This window comes from Setaria italica, chromosome VI, assembly GCF_000263155.2.
Source record: "Setaria italica strain Yugu1 chromosome VI, Setaria_italica_v2.0, whole genome shotgun sequence".
Taxonomy (NCBI): domain Eukaryota; kingdom Viridiplantae; phylum Streptophyta; class Magnoliopsida; order Poales; family Poaceae; genus Setaria; species Setaria italica.
This window is the reverse complement of record NC_028455.1, coordinates 30,358,738-30,370,482: the sequence shown is the minus strand read 5'-3', so window position 1 is coordinate 30,370,482 and position 11,745 is coordinate 30,358,738. Positions and strand designations below refer to the sequence as shown.

Genomic DNA, 11,745 nt, shown 5'->3' with positions numbered 1-11,745 from the left:
CCGTACTAATGTAGACGAATCAAAAACTAATTGCACAGTTTTATTGTACTTTGCGAGACGAATCTTTTGAGCCTAATTAGTCAATATTTGGACAATAATTCACAAATACAAACGAAACGCTATAGTGTCGCATTTATGGCAAAATGCTAATTTGGCACCTCCCAACTTCCCAAGTAAACAAGGGCTTGGACTTGTCAGGATCGGAGACGACGCGAGCCCATGACCATGAGGGGCGGCCACAGTTCTGGAAGGCATAAATGTCCGTGTTGTGTGAAACCCTTGGGTGGGGTTGGTGTCCATCCGGAGACCGTCGGTGACTTGACGTGATGACATTCCAAGTATGCGGGTTGACCCCTTTGCTGGAAGCCTGCCTTGTATACATACGTGACCCCGGCCGGATACTTCCGCCGAGGAGTGGACGTACTGGTCCATTCTTCCATGCCAAGGAATTGATCGAAGCTGTGGCAGGCAGCAGCCGTGCTTGAGAATTCCTCAAACATTTGTCTTGAAATCAAGGAAAAAGGAACCTACCATGGGCTTGAAAAATCCTCAAAACGGCCAAAAAAGGAACAATCATGCTTGACGAGGTAGGCACGTGTAACGACGTGGTCTAGGAAAACGATAAGGCCCCGTTTGGGTCCAAGGAATTGGAATCTATTTAATGGAATATGCTAATTTATGTTGGAATGTGGCATTCCACAACTTTCCAAAGTTTAGATATAAGCCTATCTTAAATTCATGGGGTGGGAGATGGAAATTGATTCTATAGATTATGGTTATTAGAATGGAATTCAATTCTTATAGCACGCTCTTAGACTCGCTTCTCTATAGTAGAAGTGCAGCATACAAGTATCTCTCCCATATCACCAACTATAATATACAACTATATTCCACATACAATTATATTAGCTTAATTAATTTGTGTCTAAATTATGATTATTAGGATGGAATTCAATTCCAATGATCCGAACGGGGCCTAAAGGAAAACGATAAAGGACCACTCAACAACGTTGAAAGATGCTAATTAACCCTCTTACGTTTCCATCCTCGCTTCACACAAAAGTTGCAACTGGAGTTAACTGGCTTCTTAGACCACATATTTACTCGCTAGCACGCACGTTGGGCCAATTTAGGCCCCAACAGCCACGGGCTGGGCTGTTACAGCCCGACCACGATACGTATCGTGGTTCAGTCTGCGGCTAAAGACAAGCTGTTTTATCCCACGTCCACGTTGGATGTTTCCGCGCGCTGCGACGCAAGAATTTTGCAAGACCGCAGCAGCATATCAGCTCGTGAAGAAGCTTCTGAGGAGTTGGTATTTATGAGAAGGAAAATTCCAAGTGGACGAGTAAAATCGCAAAAAACAGAAAAACAACGTAAAAAGGAAAGAGATACACACGGAAAGACGTCAAAAAAAAGTGCCCTAATGAGGTAACGGATGCTAATAGGAACTAGTAATGCTACCATAACTAGTTAGTGACAAAAAAAAGTGCCCAATTCAGAAAAAGGCTATCCCTAACTTTATATGGAGGAAAAGAGAACAACAAGAACAAAGGTGACACTTTACAGATTTTAACTCTATTCATTAACCATGCCTCCAAACGTGTGCTAAAGAGCTAAAATTTAAACCCCAGGTCTGCCGTGCCATATACGCTCATCCATGCACGTGCATGCTCCACGACGCCGTGCCTGTGTAATTACTCGGGCCGTACTCTGCGACGATGACGTACAGAAATGCATGCGCAGATGGATGGCCGGAGCGTTTACTTGTGCGCTGCGAGGGGCGTACAGGACGCTCTCGTCCTCGGCCGTGGCCATCGTTGACGGCTTGACGCGTCTCCATGCCCGGCCTGTATCGGCCTGTCCCCTTTGGGTGCGTTTGGTTTGGAGACAAGAAGGGATGGGACGGTGCCGTTCCTATTTTTTGGGATGGGATCATCCCGTCTGATGTTTGGTTGAGAGGGATGAATTCATCCTAGTTTTTTGTTTGGTACGATGGATTGAAAACGAGGGACGGATGGCTCGGGTAACACCGTTAGCTACATGTGTTTAGTGGGACCCACATGTCATATATGAGCCCACATGTCATCTTCTTTTATTTTTTTTTTCTCCTCACCCTTATCTTCTCCAACCCGCCAGAGCTCCCTGCCGCCCCAGGCTGCACGGCCCCCGCTCGCCCGCCGGAGCTCCCTGCCGCCCAGGCCCCGCCGCCCCTGCCGGAGCTCCCTGCCGCCCAGGCCCCGCCGCCCCCACTCGCCCCCGCCGGAGGTCCCTGCCGCCCCAGGCTGCATGGCCCCCGCTCGCCCGCCGGAGCTCCCTGCCGCCCAGGCCCCGCCGCCCCCGCCGGAGCTCCCTGCCGCCCAGGCCACGCCGACCCCACTCGCCCCCGCCAGAGGTCCCTGCCGCCCAGGCCGCGCCGACCCCACTCGCCCCCGCCGGAGGTCCCTGCCGCCCAGGCCGCGCCGCCCCCGCTCGCCCCCGCCGGAGGTCCCTGTCGCCCAGGCCGCGCCGCCCTCGCTCACCCTCGGAGGTCCCTGCTGCCCTCGCTCGCCCCAGGCCGCGCCGCCGGAGGTCCCTGCTCGCCCCAGGATGCGCCGCCGGCTGGACCCGCTTGCTCCGGCGGCCGCTCGTCCCAGGCCACGCCGTCGGAGGTCCCTGCCGGCCACCGACCCTGGGCACCGGCCGCGCCGCTGGAGGACCCCGCCCTGCCGGAGACGAAGCAGCCCCCGCGCCAGTCTCGCGAACGGAGAAGGACGGAGCAGACGGCGCCCGAAGTGGGATGACTCTGTCCGCTCGTTTTGGCCGGACGGGGTCATCCCGCATCTTGGGAGCATATTCCCATTTGGGGACCGTCCCATCCCTCGTGACTCCGAACCAAACACTATCAAATTTGGGATCGTCCCATCCCGTCCCGTCCCGTCCCCGGTACGTATACAAGGCCGGCTCTATAATTCTAAGGATCCTTAGTCAAGCATAAATATAAGGGTTCGTTGAGATAATTTTTAATACCAAAATTAAAGTATAAACTTTGCAATACATATAACTCATAAAACATAACAATAAAACATAACAATAGTGTAATAAAAAAATTAAAAATAACAACCATTATGATTACCTCAAATAAAAATATAATGCTTCAGTGCTTTATAAAAAAACGTCTTCGGACATTTCTTGATGCAAAATCTTCAAAAACAGTATCAAGATTAATGTCGTCCAAAACATCCTTCTCAATGCTGCACATAACCAAACCATTCAATCTTTCTTGTGACATAGTTGATCTCAAATAATTTTTCAATAGTTTCAATTTGGAGAAACTTCTTTCAGCTAATGCTACTGTCACTAGAATAGTTAAGAGAATCCGATATGCAATTGACGAAGGATGGAATTGATGAAGGATGGAATTGACAAGATTCTCCCTCAAGGCCGTAAGGCACTACTCCTTCTATGCAATTGACGAAGGATGAAAATACTACATGAAGAAATAATATTAATTAGATGATCGCTTTTTGACGAAATTGACGAAAAAGAAAACGAAGATTGAACTTCAAATAAGCCCTCGCCCTTGACCCTGACGGCACTCACCTCTGTCCTCTGACGCGCTCCAGATGCGGCACTCGACCCTCGCCTCCTGCACATGCGCGACAATGGCTCTAATCGCCTGATCGGATCGGCGGCAGCACGGCCACGGAGTCAGGAGCGTATACGTATACGGAGTCAGGGATGGCACAGGCACGAAGCAATTTGGCAGGCATGGTACAGGCACAGGCCTGATTTGGCACGGACGGGAGGCAGGCTACAGCTGTTATGCGGGGCATTTAGAAAGACTGAAATAAAGTCCACCAACCAAACTATATGTACTAATTACCTATATGGTCTTGGGGCCCCGGGCGGTTGCACGACCTGCCCCTCCCCTAGAGCCGGCCCTGTATACAAGGGCTCATTTGGTGCCACTCCATCCGGCTCCGGCTCTTGCACTGTGCATGGCAGGGGTGTCAGATGAGCTGGAGCTGGTGGAGCCAAAACTTGTGGCTCCACCGGCTCCTTGCTGGTATGCGATGGGGAGGAGGAGGAATGAGAAAACCGGCTCCCGTGAACAGTGTAGCTATAGTACATGAACAGTGACGTGTCAGGTGAAACCGGAGCCAGTGGAAACTCCACCAAATAGGCCTAAATGGCCCCGCGGCGCCGTACCTGATTCATCCCATGCAAATCGGCTCAACGACTAAAAAAACAAACCATGACGTACCGAGGCTACAGCACCACCACAGTATGGGTAGTCCAGCTCAGCACCTCTGCCTCGCTGTCACAGCGGCAGTGCTGCTCATCTCGGCCACCGTGTTGGCCGCCAGAGCGTAGGATGAATCCAATGACGAGCGCGGGTTCAACTACGTCCCAGGTGCGCCGAACGACCCGGCGTACTGGGGTGAGCTCAAAACGTCATGGGCGGCGTGTGGCACGGGCCGGATGCAGTCACCCATCGACCTCTCCCACGATCGCGTCTCGCTGGTGCACGGCCTCGGCTACCTCGATCACTCCTACCACACCGCCAAGGCCTCCATCCACAACCACGGCCATGACATCATGGTACGCGACTTGTCGAGAGACACCAGCAGGGTAGGTCAATTGGATTTATGCCATTACAATTCTCTTCATGCCATTACAATTCTTAGGAATTAGAAATTTGCCATCGGTTGTGTCACTGACACGTGGGAGCCACCTCAGTCACTGACAATGGTATTTTTTAAATTATTGAAAATTGTAATGGCATGTATGGAATGATCCCTCTTTTGGGCCGAACAAAAGAGGCCGAAGTGTTCGCAGGTTGTAAGGTTATTGATGGCTATGTCCTTGTTCACTTACGCTGATTGACTGGATGCAGGTATGATGACCTGAAATAGGCATCCAGCCCCAGATCTAACGACGGTGTGGATGAAGTCCGTGATGATCCAGGAGTGCATCCTGGCACTCGTCGACTGGGGCCTCCTAGGGCCGCAGGCGCTGCTGGACTGGAAACCGACTGCCGGCTAGGAGTTCCCATCGAAGGACAAGACGGAGATGGTGGTCTTCATGTCGTTCTTCAAGCACGGGTTCAAGATCCCGTGCGGAGACTTCTTCCGAGGTCTTCTGTATTACTACCGGATCGAGTTGGTACTTTTGAATCCCAACTCCATTCTTGATATTGCTATCTTTATCCACCTGTACGAGGCGTATCTTGGAATCCCCTCGCATTTCGATTTGTGACTACCAAGGGGAAACAAGCACGGGTCATTGGGGGTTGTGGATTTTCACTGCGGCCCAAGAAAGTACAAGAATATTTTGATCTGCAGCTGAAGGATTCCAACAAAGGTTGGCATAAGGAGTGGTTCACCATTGCCAATCAGTAGTCCAAGCTGCCGCCGCATACAGGATATGCCAGTGGTCATGCTCGAGTGGTCAAATCAGCCGACCTCAAAGGAGCTAATCTAGGTGAACGAGCTACTGGCGAAGATCGCCGACCTAAAATCACGGGGACTGATAGCTGGGGCTATCAGTATTAACTTCAGCAAGAGGCTGATCCAACCAATCAAGTACCAAATTCACCCGGCGTATGAATATTTAGGGCCTGAGGACCCGACCCGGGAGGTCTAGCGCAAGGTGCCCAAGGAAGAGATTATCAACCGGGTGTCCGAGTTCTTCGAGGCGTTATTAGGAACAAGAACTGCCCCAAGGCGTATTTGTTGAAGAGGCCGCCATCCAACCAGGTAAGATTGTTGACGGCATTGATTTGGCATACTGTATATCCCTATGTGATATTTCTGAATAAATCTGTGAATTGACTAAGACGACGTATTTATATTCTTTTCCCCGGCGCTAATTCCTAGAGGGGTCAATCAGCGACGACCCAAGATCCACCCGACTGACGAGCCCAACATGTCACCCACCAACCTTCGGTGGGAGACTGACTCCTCCATTAGGTTGGACGTGGGCGTGACAGAAGAGGTTGGCTAGGCCCAAGGTTGTCATTGACGTCGGCATCCCGCCATGGTTCTCAAGTTGGATTTTGCCAAGACCTTTGACTCGGTTTCATGGAACAGCCTGCTGCACATTCTCAACGCGTGTGAGTTCCCTGAGAAGTGGTGTGAATGGATAAAAACCTTGCTCCACTCTTCCAGATCGGTAGTAATGGTCAACGGGTGCCCAGGTCCATGGATCACCTGCCGCAGGGGCCTAAGACAGGGGGATGTGCTTTCTCCATATCTGTTCCTGCTTGTAGCAGATGTGCTGTAAAAGATGATCAAGAAGGATGGAGGGATACGGCACCGTCTCAGTGATGAGAGCTGCCCATTTCTCGAGTATGCGGACAATACCCTGCTACTGGTAAGAGCGGAGTCATCATATATCAGGCGCCTGAAGTGTGTCCTTGACTCCTTTGCGACAGCTACTAGGCTGAAGATCAATTTCAGTAAGAGCATGGCGGTGCCTATGAATGTCCCCGCGCCTGATCAGGGCTCTTGGATGCAAGCAAGAAATCTTTCCTCAAGTTTACTTGGGGCTGCCTCTGTCAAACAGGAAGCTCCCTCTTTCAGCGTTTGCACCACTGATCGCCAAGGTGGATCGTTACCTCACCAGATGGCAGGCCTCCCTCCTCAGTCCGGTCGAAAGGCTGGTTCTTATCGGCTCGGTGTTGGATGGACTGCCCACTTACCTGATGGCTGCCTTGCACCTTCCACATGGGATCAAGGATCAGCTGGATGCTAAGCGACGAGCGTTCCTATGGACTGGCACAGATAAAGTCACTGGCTCTTAGTGCCTGGTGGCGTGGTAGAACGCCTGCATGGCCAAAGAGGAAGGAGGGTTGGGCATTCGGCGCCTGGACATACAGAACTCCTACCTTCTTCTCAAGCTCCTACACCGGCTACATCACCCACAAGGGTCAGCCTGGGCATCTTGGGCTCGAGGGGTGGTGAGTTTGGCAACGCTAGAAGGAGAAACTGACGGTGATCACTGGAGGGCTCTGCGTGCCTTACTGCCAGCTTACCGCAGCATCACTCGGGTGCAGGGGCGGAACCAGGATGAACACCTGGGGGGCTAAATAGTAGAAATTAAGGGCTAGAACTAGAAATTAATGATGATTTGAAGCTTTATCTACAGTATTTTATAGGTAAAATCAGGCTCTCGGGGGGGGGCTGCAGCCCCCTAGCCCCGCCCCTGCTCGGGTGGACATTGGGAACGGGGCAGACACAACATTCTGGGAGAACGTTTGGGCTGGGTACGAGCTGCTGGCAGAACTTTCCCCAGCCCTCTACAGTCATGTCTTGGTGGCGGGAGCCACGGAGCAAGCTGTTGTGACTGAGGGGCTACAGCGCTTCCTTGTTCCCCGCCTCAACCCTCAAGCAATGGCTAACATGAAGCTGGTTGATGACCTACTAAGCTCCACTGTCCTAACCCATGCCGCGGACTCCAGGCGCAGTTGCTTTGAATCTGAAGATTACAGGTTGGCCACTGCTCAGATATACAGTGCTTCCATGCGAACTAGAGCGGAGTGTGAGTTCTTCAAGGGGTGTTTGGGAGACAGGGCTAAACTTTAGCCCTATCACATCGGATGTCCATATGCTAATTAGGAGGATTAAATATGAGCTAATTACAAAACTAATAGCAGAACCCCTAGGCTAAATCATGAGACGAATCTATTGAGCCTAATTAATCCATCATTAGCAAATGGTTACTGTAGCACCACATTGTCAAATTATGGACTAATTAGGCTTAATAGATTCATCTCGCGATTTAGCCTAGGGGTTGTGTAATTAGTTTTGTAATTAGTCTAGGTTTAATACTCCTAATTAGTGTCGAAACATTCGATGTAACGGGGACTAAAATTTAGTCCCCTCCTCCCAAACACCCCTTTCATCTGGCACAGTCATGCCCCGCCGAATGTTTTCTTTGGCTGGCTACTTCTGCAAGGCCGTATTCAGTGCAAGAGTAATCTGCTCCGCAAACATGTGGTGGAGAATGCCAGTTGTGAGCTGTGTGGCACTAGAGTGGAGGACTGTGAGCACCTGATCATTGGCTGCCCTTTTGCTGAAAAATTATGGGAGCACATCGGGTGGACGACGGGCTGCTTGCCCCCAGTAACAAGACTCTGGGAGGCCAAGCCACCTTTAGCAATCCCGTCGACCCTGCTTCCATCCATGCTTCTCCTCTGCTGCTGGCACCTGTGGAAACACCTTAATGAGGTGGTGTTCAGGAACGAGAGCCCGAGCCTACGGCGACTCGTCACCAATTGCAGACACGACTGCCGTATGTGGAGTTGCCGCTTCCCCTCCAAACACAACAGTGTGGTTGACATATGGTGTAATATGTTCCTAAGGGGCCTCGCTCCGTCCATTACCGGCTTCTGCCGGCATCAGTGGTAAAAGTTGCAGGTGGGGATACTCATCCCCTCCATAGTTCCCTAAAAAATCGTTGGATTGTTCAGTCCGGAGGAGACGTATACGGTAGGCGAACATATTTTTATAATTCTGCCTGCTTGTGTACCTTTATGTTAGTACATGATACGAGGAAAAATAAGATACTAGATCAGGTCCACGCTGATGGGCCTCTTCAGAAAAAAAAAAGGAGAGAGAGAAAAGGTCCATGTTCATGTGGCAATCAACCGGTTTGATTATTGTTGAGCACTTGGCAACTCAAATGTGCGCATCCAACTGTCAGTGTCTTTGTTAAAACTAAAGAAATGCCCAAGGATTTGATTTTGATTACTGGTGAGGTCAGTACTCACATGGGACCATCCAGCTAACTGGTGATTTTTGTCGTCTTCTTGAAAACCAATGCAAGAAACGCCAATGGCTTGTTATACCGGTACTGTTCAGAGTACATAGGGCGTGATTGGTTGCGGTTTAAGGAGCGGTCGAGGACGGTCAGAAGATTCAGGCTCGGGTCGGTCAGTATAGAAGCATACAGGCAGGTTTGAGCCATGTTTAGTTTACTCCAAAATCCCAACTTTGCACTATGCAAAAAGAAGATTCTCCATCACATCAAACTTGCGGTACATGCATGGAGTACTGAATGTAGACGAAATCAAAAACTAATTGCACAGTTTTGTTGTACTTTGCGAGATGAATCTTTTGAGCCTAATTAGTCAATATTTGGACAATAATTTACAAATACAAACGAAACGCTACAGTGTTACTGCAGTAATTTTGACACCCCAAAGTTGGGCAACTAAACAAGGGCTTGATTGGTTTGCATATGACCTGAGCTAGGATGGATAGAGTTGTTGATTGGTTGGTTGTGCGATGGGCTGTTTTGTGTGGTTGCAAGTGGAGCCCATGGTCTTGCATGTATCAGTTCAGCCTAGCTCGCAAGGGAAGGTCAAATCTTGCGTAGCATGCGCTCCAAGATGGAGGAGGGAATCTGAACGAGACCATACAACAAAAACATGCAAACCAATCAAAGCTAACATGCACGGCACAGAGCAGGATGATGCGTCGGATCACGATATTCAGTCTACCAATCACCCTCATAATGTACAGTCCATACTCCATAGGAGACAAGTTACTAGGAGGCTAGGAGCCAAGAACTGGAGCAGGTCCCACAATTTTATGAATGAATCAAGGAATGATTAAGGGGGTGTTTGGAAATATCTACTAAACTTTAGCATCTATCACATCGGATGTTTGGATGCTAATTAGGAGTATTAAATATAGTCTAATTATAAGACTAATTGTACAGATGGAGTCTAATTCGCGAGACGAATGTATTAAGCCTAATTAGTCCATGATTTGACAATGTGGTGCTACAGTAATCATTTACTAATGATGGATTAATTAGCCTTAATAGATTCATCTCGCAAATTAGACTCCATCTGTGCAATTAGTTTTGTAATTAGCTCATATTTAATTCTCCTAATTAGTATCCGAACATCCGATATAACCCTGCTAAAATTTAAGTATTAATTCAGTCCAAGGGTCCTAACAAACATAAAGACTACATGTATAGAAGTACCTGAATTCCCTCTTGCACCCGTCCCTTTCGTTCGATTGGGCTTGCCCAAACTGCGTAAGTATCCCAGATGCTGCTCCTGAGTAAAAAGATAATGGCAAAAGTTCAGGGTGTGTTTGGTTGGACTGTGATTTTTGGAAAAGCTGCTGTAAACTGTGGGTTCTGGAAAAGCAGCTGTGAGAAAGCAGCTACGGGAAAAGCAGAAGACCGTTTGGTTAGAACAGCTATGAAACTGTAGGTTGTGTAAGAACTGTAATGCCTCTAAAGGTTTGTGGGTGTGTTTACATGCAAATTGCTCGTAACAAAATAATGTGTTCACTAATTCACATGTAAATGACTATTTTAGATACGAAAAAATAAATTTTATATATTCTTTATCCATCAAAGTGATTGGTCTACGTAAATAGAACAATATCCATCAAAAGATTTATACAATGATACCATCCCTCAACGTTACTGTCCTCCTCTCGCACTAACCAAAGCATCAGCTATCCTAATACGAATGGTATTCATGGTATCCTTATTCTCCACATCGTCACTCTCATCTCCTTGTGTTTGTCTCATGCCACTTGTATGTTGTACCAAGTACTCCTACAAAATCAAGTCAGTAAGGTACATAATAATACAAGTACTGCTAACTTGATGAAGGAACCATGTATACCTTTAGGAGGCACGGGAAATATGTCTCAAAGTATTGTCAAGCAAATAAAAAAAAGATGATGAACAAAGGAGGGTCAATTCGTGTTGCTCTTTGGACTAGAGGATTGACGATTATCATTGCGGTCCTAACACAATTCTCTTGTTGCAGAACAGAGTAGTAACTCCAGCCGAGGTGGCTAGTGTGCTGGATGAAGTTGAGGTCCCTTAGTAGCTCAACGAACGCCTCCATCAGGCGAAATTTCCAAAAAAAAAACAAGAAGATTTCAACACCAACAACAAAGCAAGCATATAATCACCCGATTAATCAATCAATAAACAGTTCGCAACCAGCAAACTGAATGCCATTAGCGTCCTGGGTGATGAGCGGGCAGTTGGATGCCCTGAGGTTGACGAACCAGTCCCAGCGGCGGCGGAGGCGGAGCAGCAGCGTGACGGCGTGCAGCGTGGTGGTGAGCATGGTGGGCCCCGGTAGGTGATGAGGTTGGGCCTGCCGACGATCCAAACTTTGCTCGCGGTTGCGTACACGCCCCACCCGGACATGAGCTCCACCAGCTGGTGGTGCTCCTCCGCGGGGGCCTCCCGGTCCAGGTGCAGCAGGTAGCTGTTGGCCGTGTGGTACAGCGCCGCCAGTAGCTGCGTTGTGCGGCCCGCGTCCCCTGAGGATGTCGAGATGAGGTACACAAACGAGACCTGGTACCGCGGCACCTCGCCGGCGGCACCATCGGAGGCAGCCAGCGATGAGAGGAAAGGCTAGCTCTTCGGTCCCGGGAAGAGGAGGAGGATGGAGGTGACCGGGGCCGGTGGATGGCGGGCCGGCGATCGGCGACTGGGAACGGCGGGCAATGGGCCGCTGGGGGCGAGCGCACAAAGGAGGCAGACGCGGGGAAGGAGCGGACGGAGGAAATAGATCAGACGAGAAAAACGAACCGTTCCCTTCATAACCAGTGGCAAGTGTGTAACTTTTTACCCCAAAAGCACGAAAGCAGGGGGAAGGTGCTTTTGATTTTGTACTAAAGCAAAAGTAGCTTTCGGGCAAAAGCACATGAGGCTTTTAGGCCCTTTGGTTAGCTTTTGGCTTTTGCAAAAGTAAAAGCAGGTTGAAAAGCT

General features: G+C 49.6%; 1 pseudogene; it reads left to right on the top strand.

The window, feature by feature from the left end:
- Window positions 1-4,464: 4,464 nt before the first annotated feature.
- On the top strand, window positions 4,465-11,379 carry LOC101775598 (annotated as a pseudogene).
- The last annotated feature ends 366 nt before the right edge of the window (window positions 11,380-11,745 follow it).